Source organism: Macrobrachium rosenbergii, chromosome 41, assembly GCF_040412425.1.
Source record: "Macrobrachium rosenbergii isolate ZJJX-2024 chromosome 41, ASM4041242v1, whole genome shotgun sequence".
NCBI classification, from domain to species: Eukaryota; Metazoa; Arthropoda; class Malacostraca; order Decapoda; family Palaemonidae; genus Macrobrachium; species Macrobrachium rosenbergii.
Genome location: NC_089781.1, coordinates 58,641,302 through 58,657,467, shown reverse-complemented (window position 1 = coordinate 58,657,467; position 16,166 = coordinate 58,641,302). Strand labels below are relative to the sequence as shown.

Below are 16,166 nucleotides of genomic sequence, written 5' to 3'. Positions count from 1 at the left end.
CGGTAAATCGGGAGACCAATCAATTGCTAATCATCGTCCCCAACCGAACCCGCTAATGTCGGTACCTTGGGAGACCAATCTTTTGTTCATCATCGTCCCCAGTCAGCCCGCTCCGTCGGTAAATCGGGAGACCAATCATTGCTAATCATCGTCCCCAACTAAACCTGTTTTGTCGGTACCTTGGGAGACCAATTATTGCTAATCACCTTCCCCAACCAAACCCGCTAAGTCGGTACCTTGGGAGACCAATCATTTGTTCATCATCGTCGCCTAATCAGCCCGCTCTGTCGGTAAATCGGGAGACCAATCATTTGCTAATCACCGTCCCCAACCAAACCCAGCTAAGTCGGTACCTTGGGAGACCAATCATTTGTTCATCAACGTCGCCCAATCAGCCCGCTCCGTTGGTAAATCGGGAGACCAATCATTTGCTAATCACCGTCCCCAACCAAACCCATTAAGTCGGTACCTTGGGAGACTAATCATTTGTTCATCATCGTCACCCAATCAGCCCGCTCCGTCGGTAAATCGGGAGACCAATCATTTGCTAATCATCGTCCCCAACCAAACCCGTTTTGTCGGTACCTTGGGAGACCAATCACTTGTTAATCATCGCCCCCCAAATCAGCCCGCTGTGCCAGGGCGGGAGATCATTCATACGCCCTTTGGGGAAAATTCCAAATTCCCACAGCTCTGGGAAATTAAATCTGTGTGTTACTTGCGTCCTCTCCCACCTGCAAAATGTCGACATGGTCTCAGCAGAGCGAGGATTTCAAGTTCTTCATGTCCTCCGGGAAGGAACTCGGCCTTTCTGGGAGAGAACTAAGAGACTGGGTACAGGAGAGGATGGAAGCCATACAAGCAGAGAAACAGGCTCAGGAGAGACGAGAAGAAGCTGCAAGGCAGGAACGAGAAGCAGAGAGAAGGGAACGAAAAGCAAGAGACAGGCTCAAGAGAAACGAGAAGAAGCGGAAAGGGAAGAAAGGGACAAGCAGCGTGCCCATGAACTCGCAATGCTGCAACATAGTGGCCCTCCGCCTCCACCTGCCACTCAGGGGATGAGTGCCTTCAGCCAGGCTCTCGCCTGCATGCCAAAGTGGACGGAGACCGAGCCCAAGGTGTGGCTCGACAGCGCCGAGACAGTTTTAAAGGCCTGCCCCCTGAGTGCAGCCGAACTCTCCCTGGTGTTGGGCAAGTTCCTTGTAGGGAAGGCCCTTATCGCCTACAAAGCCCTCCCGCCGGAGGAGCAGGGAAATTGGGAGGTCGTCCACCAGACTATCACAAAGGCGTACGAAATAACCCCAGAACGCTGGAGGAGGCGCTGGCGAGGGCAAGTGAAAGAAGCCAATCAGACCTGGGCAGACTGGGCCTACCAATCCGAGCGTGCCCGTGCCAAATGGTTCGAGTCCGTGGGGGTTACGACCCTCAACAAGGCAATCGAACAGATAAAAATAGAGCACTTTCTACTTTACACCCCTCCGGCCCTCGCCACGCACGTCGCTGAGAGGGAGCCTACGACGTTGGTGGAATGCTGTCGCCTCGCCAACTCCTGGGATACTCATCACCCCCAGGAGAGCTCCCTGCAGCGCAAAATTACTCCACCCGCCTTCCTTTCGGGTGCCTCTCCGCCGAAGAATGGGCAATCACAGAAGCCCGTTGTGTGCGGGTTCTGTAAAAAGATCAGGAATGCCAAAGAGCAATGCCACAGTAAACAACCAGCGTCTCTCTCTCCCGGACAACCCCCTAATAAGTCGCCTGCGCCCTCTGCCGGGGCAGTACGAAGAGATTTCAGCCAAACCTTTTGCACGGCGTGCAAGGTTTATGGCCACTCTTCCTCATGGGCAAAATGCCCTAGAAATAATAAGTCCGGAAATCCTGCCGTCGCCCTGGCAGTAACGAATCCCGAGTCCTTAGGCCCTCCTGCCGAGGGTCCCATCTATGTGGCACCTCCTCGAGGTAGATACTCAGCACGCCAGGTCAAGGCATTTGACGACTCTGGCGCGCAAATTTCCCTCATAAGGAGGGACAGAGTTCCCTATGGAGCTATAATAGACCGACGCAAGCTCGTCACCATTGAGGGCATAAACAATTTTAAAATAATCCTCCCTACGGTCCAACTGAGGGTCACCCGACCCCACAGAGCCAGGACCCTTCGTCTCGCCGTAGCGAAACACATTCCAGGAGGCTATGACATCCTCCTGGGCCAAGACTTTACATCCCATTTCAAACCACAACCATTCCGGGGTCCCCATTCCCCAATTAATCATCCAAATCCGAGTCCAGTGCCCGGCACAGCATCAGTGCCAGTGCTGAGGCCTCAGCCAGATCTCCCTTCAGGAGAATCTCGGTTTCCAACTCCTCTGACAGTGCCACTTAGGCGCACTGAGCAGTGCCAGTCTCCGTCCATCCAGACAGACGAGACCACCACCACATCGCTACCAGCGCCAGTGCCAATGTCAGTGCCTGAGCTGGTCACCCCTGCAGGCAAGTCGACCCCACCCCCTCCGGCCGTCCCCTCTCTCTCGCCGCCTGCCGCAGAATCCTCCGCGAGTCATGATTCTGCCCCGCCTTCCTGGGCCGATGAACTCTGCGAACTGCGCCGGCTAATGGCCGAGATGGCGAACAAAATTCCTGGGTCAGTTGTCGCAGCAGCTGACCCAGATGGCACCCGCCTGCCGCCCTTTGGCCTCGGGCCTCTGATTCCCCGGCCAAGGACAACGGTCCAAGGAGGAGAGGTTCAGCAGGCAGAGTCACCACGGGTGTGGGCGATCGCAGGTAGTCCACAACGAGCTCCCGAGCTCTTCCGGCCCCTGTGCAAACTTGGCATAGGGCCCCTTCTTCATCTTTGAACGTCTTGGCACCTTTCATCCAGGAGAGGATGTCAAGGCCTTCCGCTATCTTCTTCCTTTCCTTTGGACTTTCTACCCCTCACCCTTCTCTATCGATCTTTCATTTACACTTTCCCTTACTTACCACCGCAAGCGGCAGTTAACATATGGGATATCATCCCCTTTAAAAATGCATTAATCATTTTGAAGCGGTAAGAGAGACAGAGTGGGAAGTGGCACGCCCTTACGCCCGTCCTTTGGCACAAGGCAGGCGTGTCAGCTCTTCCTGAAGGGGTCGCGCCCTTTGGGTTTCCTTTCCCAGCCCTTGGGCTGAGAGTTAGCTCTGACCGTCGTCTATTGGCGACGGAAGTTAGATTAATAAATAAACAATAAATACCTCACTCTGTTATCCTTCGTCTTCTGTGTATATTATTTACTCTTGCATTTAATCTTTTCCTCTATTTGTTAACGAATCTCGAGTCACAAGACTCCTGCCCTTACGAGTTTTACAGTTGCCCTTTATTCCCCACGGTGTGGCCCGCCCCTTAGTAAGAGTAACATCCTTCGTTTGTCATTCTGTGTAGTTTTCTTCTTTTTTATGTTTTATTGAGTTATCCTTGTGGAGAATGTTACCCTTGTCCATTTTCCCCTTCATTTGTTTATCCTCCCATTCATACTTCAAGCGAGTAGCCTATTTATAACTTACACCCGAGTTGTAGACTGCAGATGTAAAAATTTAGCGTGGTTTAAGTTAGCGAATTAAAACCCGCGAATAATCTCTTTGCCTCGCCGCTGTTACTTCATTTTAGCGTTCGCGGGAGGTATTAGCTATACTCGTCAAGCTTAGGAACAGTTGTATTTCGATTGAAAAGGAGAATTGAATTTTGTTATTACAATTTCTGGTAAAGGGGATATTATTTAAAACCAACGGTATATTGTCACTTATACAAGCCTCTTCAAGGCACAACTAATCGCATGCATATAATTCCCGGATAGCATTAAGAAGTTGGTTGTTTTACATTTGTTTTCCTTTTACCTACTGCCTAGTATGTTTTATTTTGTTTTGTTTTGTTATTTTGTAACTTTGAAGTGTTCTCTGTTTATTTTCGTTCAGTGCCTTATTACCCCAGTAAAGTAAAACGAGTAAAGAATGGGTAGAATCAGTACTTACGAAGTATTTCAGCAAGAATTAATTTGCAAGTAAGGGCACCCTTTTCCTAAATTGCACTCTGCACTTAAAGTAAACCTCCAGTTTGTTATTGATTAGTGTGGCAGCAGAGTTTTGCAAATAAAGTAAAGTAACAGTTGTAGCAAAGCAGAAGATAGAGTAAAGTCGAACGTTTTCTTCGCTCATTTTTGCTGTTATCGATATTCGCACCCGCTTATAGGTGTGAATATCATCTTGCCAGGGGAGCTGTAAAGATTAGCGCCAAAATACGCTATGAAAGCGCCTGCCTTTCTGCTTTGCTCGGCCGATAGATAGGTCTCTGTCTATTTTGAACCTGGGAGAGGTAGTTAATTCTGGTTTGTGTTAGTTTGAACCAGAAGTCGGGGGTTATAAGAGATGCCCAAGATCTAATCTTTTGCCATGGGCGGTAAACTGGCTTTGCGCCATTTTCTTTGGTACAGGAGAGTGACCTGGAAGAACATCAGCCGTTTTCTTTGATATAGGAGCGTGACTGGGTCAGGACATCGCCCCCCCCACCCCTGTCCAGAGGCAATAAAAGGTCAGGGCGAGGAAAGCTCCTTCTCACACATAGTTGCTGGTTTAAGCTGAGAGGTCACAAGTGCAGACCTCGCCCCACCCCACCTCGTTCCATCGCCGCCACGTGGAAGTTAACTGCCCTTTGCTCCGTACCCCGACCACGTGGCCATCAAAGACTGCAAGTGGGGATTGAAAGTCCCAAAAGCGACCGGATACTCAACTGCGGCCTTCTCATCATCCCAAGGGCGCCCCTTTTCCGCCCCAATCTACGACTTGAAGCAGTACCTTGGCGAGGGAGGCCCTTTTGTTGACGCACACGTGGACTGGTAGAAGACTCCGCTGGAAGACGCCGCCGTCAGCCTCACGCCCCTACAATGTGGTAAAGTACCCAGAACGAGTTGCTAGTCACGTTACTTCGCCTTTGTGCATTTATTAAACTTCTGGGCCTATAACTTGGTATTCCCTGATGCTTTTTGGTTTAATCCTGGCCCACGTGTTCACTGCCTCCTTCCTCTGAGTCACAAGTAACGCCTCGGGGAAGTCCTTGGCGCCCTCAGCGCACACCCGAGTAATTCATTCCCCAAATTCCAGCATTAGATTTGTAACCTGGGTCCTAATATCGTTTCAGAAGGACGATCGTAGCAGAATTCTCCTTGGTCCGGGTTCCTGGCATTCCCAAGCTCCCCCCACTTCGGAAGGACCTCTGCAGCAGCAATTTAACGTGTTTCAGTTCATTTCCCCTTTGATCTTGTGTGTTATGAAAATATACCTATTTTTGTATCCACGTGTTTCACGCACTTCCCTTTGAGAAAGAGCCCTCCGCTCCTTGTATCACTCCTATTAGTTTGTGTTTTATGTCCTGGTTATCTTGCAAGGCCATTTTAGAGTAAAGTAATAAATGTGGAGTCATAAGAACCACCTGCACCAGGAAACATATAAAAAAAATATATATATATATATATATATATATATATATATATATATATATATATATATATATATATAGGCATATATATATATAAAACACATAAAAAAATACAATTTATTCAAGCGAGACATTTCGCACATGTACTGTACTATGTGCATCTTCAGTCTGCAAATATAACAAATTTCGTTAAAATTTACAAAAAACTTTTTTAAAAAGATAAAGTTAAGAAAAAAATTTATTTACAAAAGTTAAAATTAATATAACTTGAAACGTATGCAGTAAAATGAAACCAGTGCTCAACAAACCATTCAAAGGAGGAGAAGAACGAATGACCAAGACCTGACCCAACTCTACGACTTCAATTATGCTAGATAAAAAGGAGAAGCGGAAACGTTAGATTTCAAAGAATGAACAAGCCGTTTGATGTATAAGGACTCAAGGGTGGTTAGGTAATCACTATGGCTTGTTCCACCAATAATAGAGAAATGGTTTTTTTATTTATTTCGATTTTACATATGGAGGCATGGTTCTTTATATTAGAAAATTCTGGTTTACTAAGTTTCTGACCCGTTTTAAAACTGTATCCCACATGGCTACAATATCTCACCTGCAGTAACCTATGGCAAGATCCAACATAGAGACCCGGACATCCCGGGCACTTGAATTTATAAACAATGTTAGATCTCATGAAGGCCTGCAGTTTGTCCTTATAGCCAAAGAATACACCGATCTTGAGTGGATTGATTGGAATAAATTGTATTTTAAGACAGCCAAATTCCTGTTCAATTATTTGTTTAAGTTTGGCTGAAAACTCGTTGTCAGAAATAAACGGGATTGTTGCATATATATTTTTCTTTAAGACATTATAAGAGGGTGTCGGATCAGAGAAGTGTTGTGAAAGCAGTCTGTTAATGACTTTAAAAACCAACTTTTCAGGATAGGAGTTCTGTAAGAAAAATTTGACTAAAAATAGAATCTCATTATGAAAAAGAGACCAACTCGAAGAATAACGAAGAGCCCTATAAACCAAAGTGTATATGGAATTTAGTTTAAAGTTCGTAAAGTATGAACTATAGAAGTTGTTAGCAAGGCCAGTGTATGTTTTTTTCCTATACACAGATGTAGTAAATTCACCATTGTCTCTGCTTACATTGATATCTAAAAAAGGTAAAGAGTTGTTGCTTTCTTTTACCATGGTAAAGTTTATATTTTGATGTTACTTATTAATATGGTCCAGAAACATCTCTATATGCCAAGGTTCCTTGAATAACGCAAATGTGTCATCAACATATCGTCTATAATAGACAGGTTTACATACATCCGGACAGTTAGTTAAAAAGGAGAGAAAAAAAAAGCCGTAAAATATTAGCAAACACAGGTCCCAATGGGAGCCCATGGCAACTCCATCGACCTGCGAAAAAAAGCTGACCACTAAAAACAAACATTGAGTCTTGCACAGCAAGCTCAAGAAACGTCTGAAAAGTTGTCTATTAAAACCATGAAAAACTATATGATCGTCATAAAGCATCTTATCTAAAACATTGCTGATGGTTTCTTTCAGAGGCACATTTGTAAAAAGAGATTCTACATTGAAGCTTGCCATGAGTAGATTGCCATCTTGTAGGACTATTTGTTTCTGGAAGTCATAGCAATTTTTAAGTGAAAATTGGTTGTAAGCGAAATCATTTAATAACGAAACAAGGTATTTTGATATTGTGTAAGAAGGGCTGTTATAGGCTGCCATGATGGGTCTGATAGGAACTCCTTCCTTATGTATCTTAGGGAGACCATAGAGAATGCTAAAAGAAGAACCTGTCACAAATAGTTTCTGATACGTGACTTCATCTAAAATACCTTCATTTTTTATTTTCTCAAAAACCTGTTAATTTTGTGTTCTCTTTTGTAAATGTCCAAGAAGTTTGGTTCTCCATGTGATTGAAATTTGGTGTGGTCTGCAAGAATGTTATTAACCTTATCAATATAGTCTTGTTTGTTAAGAAGTACAACACCTTTTCCTTTATCTGGTTTGCAAATAACCAAACTATCCCGTCTGCCTAGTTTCTGTAAGATATTCAAATCCTCTTTTCTAAAGAACGGGGCCCAAGACACTTTAATTTGGTATAAGTCTTATGTAAGAGAAAAGATAGCTTATGTTGTAAACCACTTAAGTCATTGACCAATTTTAAACCCCTGAGTCTCTGAAAATGCATTTCGAAAGCAAAAAAGAAGTCTGCATACGTAGGTCTGTAGGATAGCAAACAAAAATCCGAGCCAAACGATAACAAGAACGCCTCCCTTTTGGAGAGAACCTAGTTAGAAAAGTTAAAAATACAGTCATTTCTATGGTTAAAATTAGGAATAACAACACCTAGGACTTTTAGTTTCTTTTGATGACGCAGTTGTACAGAGGAGACGTAATCATTTACAAAATCACAAAAAAGTTTCTGATACAAAAAACAGTCAATAATTGATAAATATTGAAATAGTTGTTCTCGTAGCTGGCAGACAGTAGTATGAGTACCCTCAATAAGCTTTTGCTTCGTCTCAATCTCCCTCTTAAGTAACTGTCAAGCGTTTTCCATATATATACTATATATATATATATATATATATATATATATATATATATATATATATATATATATATATATATATATATATATATATATATATATATATATACATATATATATATATATATATATATATATATATATATATATATATATATATATATATGTGTGTGTGTGTGTGTGTGTGTGTGTGTGTGTGTGTGTGTGAATTGATTGGGGACTGTCAGACTTGTCAAAACTGTCCATGTGAGGAAAATTTGAGGTATTTAGCAGTTACTTTGCCAAACAGGAACTCAGGACTAAGCCTTTTAGTTCAACAAGCCTAAGGAGGAGTGTGATATCCTACCCTCTAATGTCAGTGGGATCTATTCATCGTCCTACTTTTTTGCACGACGTGCGTTTACAACAAACAGATCTACATTCATATGTGTACCAATTTCATGCATGTGCATTTCGTTGTTATTTTTTTCTGATGATATGAATAATTTATCACTATGATCATCATTAAGTTTTTATTTATTGCACATGAAAATAAATAAAGAAAATTTCTTATTTAGACGAGAGGAGTTATTCTGAGAGGAAAATTATGAAAATTTTGCCATATTCACCTTTCTATTGGCTTGTTGTATCACACTTACTTGAAGTGATCACCGTCGATGTCTATTTCCGGTCAATGGGTAATACTGTGAAGTCTTTACTCCTTTGTGTTATTACGAAGAAGAACAATATTACAGAACAATATTATAGAACAATATTATTAGCCACTATTGGAGGCCAATTCGGATTTTTCGAGGATCTTTCCTATATGAAGGTGAACATGTTGTCCTTCAGTCATGTATGTTTACGGCTAAAAAATATAATTGGCATTTATAATCTCCTTGTACTTAGTAAGATTATAAATGCCAATTATAAGAAATAGTCATTATGACACAATTGCAAACTAATAATTGTCCGTTAAGTTTTATAACGCTTTTGGTAGCCATCACCCCGTCTGCCTTTTGGAGAGGAACTATTATTTTCTATATAGCAAATATCATCGAGAAGTTATTCTACTGTATAATTTGTTAATCTGAATACCAGCCTCTCTTCATCCTAAAAAAAAAAACAGATGAAGTAATCAGGGTTTTATAATGGATGCGGACAGAATATTTTGTTTAGAGTTTTTTTAATCTACGTACCCGTAGGGTAAATTAATCAAAGCAAGGGTTCATCGTGTTCAGTTTCCCTTCAATGAAGCAAATGGAAAACTACAAAGTTAAGTTATAAATACGGCGAAGAAAACGCCAAGAGGCTGCGAATATACCTGCTATTCTGCACGTTGAAATTCGTTTATCCTGTACACAGCGGAATAGAACATTGGCACAAAGTTATAGTTTCACCGAACAGTAGCAACTGATACCCCGGGCCAAACGTGCTACTCCTGCTGCCGCCAGATGGGTTATTTTCGTCTAGCGACGCCGAGCTATCTGCCTGCCACTGCAGAGTAGTCAAGTCAGCAAAAAGGAAATATTATACATATGTATATATTATATATTACATATATATATATATATATATATATATATATATATATATATATATATAATATTATATATATATATATATATGTATGTATGGATGGATGCATGTATATCCTCCCACAATATTACGTAAGTAAGACGTCTTCAGAAGTTCTTGATTTCTTTTCAACTTACCACCTAGACATTCAACTTTGATATTTAGTTACTAACTTATCTCATGATAGCTACTGTAAGTAACTAAATACCTTATCTTAAATTTTCTTCTTTACACATTAACTAGAATAATGACATTTTCTTTTAATATTATTGTATATATATATATATATATATATTATATATATATATATATATATATATACATTATTTTCCTCTATTCAAATTTCATATCTAATGAGGCAGTTTGCTTACATGCACGTTCATACGTTTCCCGCACAAGCTCAACCGCTTTCATACAGCTCGTCGTTGTCCGCAAAGGAATCCTCTTTTGAGTGAAAGTAAAGGTCTCCAAACCAAGTCATCTTTTGAGTGTTCAATCAAACAATATATATATATATATATAGGTAATATATATAATATATATATATATATATATATATTACATTATATATATATATTAATATATATATAAATACCATACATAATAGTGGTATATATTTGTCATATATTTTATATATAGTAGCATTGTATAATTATATCATATATATATATATAATATGAATCAAATTAAATATATATATAATTATATAGTATGATGGTCATATATAATATAATATATAATAATATTCTCTGAAACAATATTCCATATAGGTAATATATATATATATATCATTGTTATAATATATAATAAATATTAGGTAGGAAATGAGCATTAGATAAATAGTTATATATTTATATATATAATATAGGAATATAGTATACAAGATATATACATATTATATATATTATATATATACATCTCTATATATATATACAGTATATATATATTTTATATATATATATATATATATATATATATATGATATAAAATATATTGTATAGATAATATACTATATATAATTAAATAGAATGTATATATATATATTATATATATATATACGGGCAAAAATATATATATATATATATATATAAATAATATATATATATATATATATATACACTCTATTATATATGAAGAGAATATATATATATACAAATAGTTATATATATATATATATATATATATATATATATATATATGCATATATAATAAGTATAGATTCAGTTTTTATATTCTTTTCTTTTCTTGTCTTGCCCATAAGGAAACTTGTTTCGACCAAATATGACTATCTTATGCTATGGTATACATTACATAATCTTCATTTTATCAACAAGAATGCCATTCTGAATCCAAAAAGTGATAAAGAGGTGAATTTGTGGTTATATGAAAAAAAGCGTATCATAATTCTTTCCCTTCATATCTGCTTTTACCCAACTTTCTCCGTAGTTTTCTTTCAATTTGCTTTCTAACACAGCATCGAACATTTGGGTATCACTGAAACACTGAAAACATCGCTACATCGTTACAGCATAATACCATTATTATATGAATGAAAGGTAATTAACGCAAAAAAGGGGTAAAAAATGTACCATATTTATTTCACATAAGTATGGTACATATTTATCTGCTGGGTATGTATGAAGTAACGAGAAGAGTAATTTTGTATTTTTTTTTCTTTACTATGCAGCTACTTGCATGCGTCTCTTGAGCTATGCTAGTATACCAACACATCCATATCGGTAACGGCGAAAATAATTTGAAATAGATATAAATATTTGTGCAACTTTGTCGCCATTTGACCTTTTATTTTTGTTGTTCTCCTTAAACAAGGCACCTTTAGCATTATGCTATTGTGAAAGCTATCTACGTAGACCAGTTGAAGAAAACAGAAAATCTTAATGAAGAAACTTAAAAATGTTTGCTTTTAGCAGGTAAAGTAATAATTTATATATCATTAGAATTGTACTTGATCAAAGTTGCCAATGGTACAAAGATAAGAACAGCTTTCTAAAATTTTGGTGCATACGTTTCATTTACAGAAAAATATGAAAATTTGTTTGCAGCAAATTTCAATTTGTTATTTTCACCACGTATTTCAGACGATTTACTTTTTATTGAATGTGCTGAGATGAGTTACTATGGACCTTTGTTGTGACGCCGTTATTAGTATCATAGCAAAAACACTCACCCTGCACAAACGAATAGAAAAAAATATTTCTCACCTCTCACTAGTCAGCTGGAGTTTGCTGTACTATACAGTAAAGGTTTTACGTTGTATTTTATTCAATATATTAAATATATATAGGAAAATGTTCAGAGTATGAAGATAACAGTGAAACTAAGTAAACAAAAGAAAAAAAGATTGATGTATTGACCTCGATATTCTTTCTAAGATACGGATAACTAGGTAACTATTTAAGTAAGTTATCATAAGCTTAGGCAGGTCAAGAACTTTTTTAATATGGTGCTGATCAGGCCTTAGAATTAGATAATAATAAACTAAAGCTGATCCAGGCCTTGAAAGTGAAGTGCAAGTAATTTGACCACTTATTTAACAAAGTACAATTTTAAGTCCAAAAACGCATATAGGCAACTGATTTATTATTTTGTGGGAAAAAATGAGTTTGCGACAATACAAATTATGCATTGCCTAAATGGACCTTCCACTTCTTCCATTTATTTCTGCCATTACACTTAATGCTGTTGTTTACACACACAGACATTATATATATATATATATATATGTATATATATATATATATATATATATATATATATATATATATATATATATACATACATATACACATACATAATATATATATATATATATATATATATATATATATATATATATATATATATATATATATATATATATATATATATATATATATATATATATTCATATACATACATACATACATACATACATATATATATATATATATATATATATATATATATATATATATATATCCATATCATACATATAAGTCATACCATATATATATATATATATATATATATATATATATATATATATATATATATATATATATATATATATATATATATATATATATATATATATATATATATATATATATATATATATATATATGTGTGTGTGTGTGTTTTTGTCCACTTATTGTGTATGATGCATACTATATTGTGATCGGAAATAATGAGTAAAAAAGCCACAATAATGTAAATGAGAGACTGTATTTTTCCAAAATACAAAAAGGATAAAACAGGGGAGCTTTCGACCATTTGCACAACGGTCCTCTTCAGCCAACTGAATAAAAAAGACAAATTGAAAAGAACTATTGTGACAGTCCAAGAAAACGTTGAACAATCTTTCGGCGTGAATATAGCGGTTATGTAATGGCTGTTTCCCCAGTATCTGTGAACCAACCATTGTGATCTTCTTAACGGCTTTCGCTCGATCGTACAGTGCCCATTACTAGTGACTAGGTGATTCGTGGGTGGTGAACGACTTTCAGCATCGGTGCCTGTTGTTTCTGCAATAACTGCCACTTCAATAACCTGTGCCAGGAGAGATGAGGGAGACACAGTATCAGGGGCCTCGAGAAACTGCTTGAAATTTAAATTTATGGAATGACAGACTAGCCTGTCTGTATGTATGTCCTCCTGTGTAAAGGCTTTATTGCCATCCAAGGTAGACGATCTTACATATCCTACGCTACCAGAACCATGGCAACAGAATGTTACCAAACCTTCATGGATCTGGGGAATGAGGCAGGTCTCACAGGACAGGATCTCACCAAATGGGTGAAAGAACAGCTGGATGACTTGGCCAAGCAAGAGAGGGAAGAAAGAGAGGAACAGAGGAAAGAAAGAGAAGAACAAGGAAGTACAAACTAGCCCTCTCAAGGAGAAGGAGCTTGAGCTGGAGAAGGCAAAAAAGGACAGTGCTGAAGCTCTGGTTGCCCAACAAGCCTCCAACAACCTACCTGCTGCATCGAATGCTCCAATATCGAGTATTGATTCCCTAGTCCCCAAGTGGACTGAGGAAGAGCCAGAAGCATGGTTGGATGAAACAGAGACTCTCTTTGAAAACTACAACACCACCGAGACAGAGTGGGCCTTAGTGCTTGCCAAGCACATGGAAGGTAAAGCTAAGGCAGCCCTCCACTCACTGGAGAAGAGTTAAAGAGGCAACTAGGTAGAAGTTCACAGGGTCATAACAAAAGCCTGCGAAATAACCCCGGTGAAATGGAGACAGCAGTCGGCTGGTCCTCAACCGAATGGGCCTGTCACAAGACCCAGTCCGGTATACGCTGGTTCAACTCCCTGTTGTGCACCACCTTCGAGGACTTGTTCAATGGGACCATGCTGGAGGATCTTTTCCAGTGTGTCCCTGGCCCCCTGCTGCATATCTCAATGACAAGCAGCCCACAACACTTATGGAAAGCCTGCCATATGGCTGATTCCTGGGAAACCTACAACCAGTCCCATAGCATGTCTCAAAGGAGCATAGTGCCACCTGGGTACCTCTCAGGCTTGACTTCCCCGGAGAACAGACTATCTGGTAAGCCCACGTGTACCCACTGTAAGAAGGTGAGGCACACCGAATCCGATTGCTGCTACAAGTTGGGCACCAACAAGCAGCCTTCTACCAATAACCAGAACTCCTCTCCATCCACTTCCACTCAATCATCTCCACCAACGGTCACAGTAGGTAACCAAGCCCCCACAAAGGGCACTTGCCGATCCTGTGGCACTTCTGGCCACTATAGTGTTGGATATCCGGCCTGCCCAAATCATGTCCCATCCACCAAGTTAGTCAACTTGATCAGTACCACGTTCTCTGCAGCCAGGCCACAGAAGATACCTCACCCCGAGAGACTGGACACCGAGTCCATCTTGGTGGTACCCCTTGATGGCTCTAGCTTGCAAATGGCCCTACCAGTTACGGTAGACACTGCAGCAGACATTAGCCTGATTGACAGGCCCCAAGTGCCAGCCAGTGCCACTGTTGATGAGCAAACTCGGTGGGAGATGAAATGGGTAGAGAGCCACACCAAATCCATCCCCTCAGTTGAGCTCCAGGTCATAACACCCTGGGGCACAGTACCTCACTGCCTTGGCATAGTGGGTGGAATCAGGCCCGGAGTGGAATTCTGTTGGGTTGGGACCTCCTCTGGGGAAGCCCTTCCCTAGCATCCTTCCATAGCCACACTACCTCCACAATGGAGGCATCAACTGTAGGATCACCAGCCAAGAGCACAGCCACTTTGACTGGCATGCCACCAAAAGAAGTACCTTCCTCCCACTGAAGTGGTTGATGGAAGGGGCACACGCAGTGCATTTCCAGCCCTGGTCCTCCCTCTTCACGAAAGGATGGCCACAAACGAAGTCCTCCCTCTGCACAAAAGGACATTAAAGGAAAGCAGTACCACTGTCGAGAGTGCAAGGTGACAGGCCACTCCACTAATTGGGAGGGCTGCCCTAACAAGCAACGCCCAGCGGATGCTACACACCAAGCATCCCCAAGAGGCTCTGACCTCCAGCTGGGACAGGTATCTCTGTCTCAGCCCAAGTCAAGCCATCCACAAGGTATTGCACCCCCAGACCCCTCGTCAGGCATGCCTGACCATCAATCTCTGCCCATGCCATGCTCTGTCCGTCTCAGGTGTTGAGCCACCACAAGAATTGGCCCTACCATGGTGCCAGATCCAGATCATGACGCGGATCCTCCTATGGGAGATCCAGGAACCTTCACCGAACTGATCCTAGCAACTTGTAAGCCTCTGGCACCTGACACTTCTTCCTCACCACATCCGTCTCCAGAGGATGAACCTCTGGTGGATTCAACCAGGAACTGACCTCCCAGGATGCAGAGGTTGAGACCGCTCTTGCTTCAGTTGTCACAGCAGCCGGAGTAGGGAACTCTCCAGTAGCCTCTGAGGTTACCCCTGACTTCGCACCTGACAGCCCCTCTGGTCTTTCCCCAGAGTTGGTGTCCTTATCACCTCCTAGGACTGTCATAGATAGGCCTTGGGGGAACCCAAAGAAGAAGAAGAAGGGGTGGAAGAGAGCCAAGTATTTGCAAGAGCCACAAGCTCACCCTGGCCCATGTGCCTCCTTGGCACAGTGCCTTTCCAACTCAGGGTGATCCTGGCTCCTGCCCAGAGGAGGTAGCTGGCGTGATCTCTGCCTTAGTAACACCATAGTACCAGCCTAGACCAGATTCAGTAAGTAGTAGTAGTAGTAAACTTGTGATTTAAATCTTGTAATGAGCAGAAGTCAATAAGTAAGTATAATTCGTAATCCAGTAATCATAATTATTGTGAAGAGAGCCACTGAGCTCATGACACACATGGCATAGTACCTCAATTGAGGGAAGCATTTTCCATATAAAACTGAGGATGAATCAGTACCTCTCTTGTTCAAGTATAAAAACTCATTTAAAGAACTTCAGGTTACGCCTTTGTTTACTATGATTGTACAGTCTAGTGTAAGAAATCGTATACTTATAAGAATATTGTAATTTAGCTAGTTCATTGTCATTTAAGTTGGTGCTACGGCAGTGTTCTAATCAGTTATGT

General features: G+C 40.2%; 1 protein-coding gene across 3 annotated transcripts in view; it reads right to left on the bottom strand.

Annotated features, from left to right (window-relative positions):
• The window catches only part of LOC136826874 (SET and MYND domain-containing protein 4-like), a 41,957-nt gene extending 32,529 nt beyond the window's left edge, over window positions 1-9,428 (bottom strand). For all 3 annotated transcript variants that reach the window (XM_067084397.1, XM_067084396.1, XM_067084395.1), the window contains exon 1: window positions 9,338-9,428. The gene's annotated coding sequence lies outside the window, so the exon portion shown is untranslated. The remainder of the gene's footprint in view (window positions 1-9,337) is intronic.
• Window positions 9,429-16,166: the final 6,738 nt, after the last annotated feature.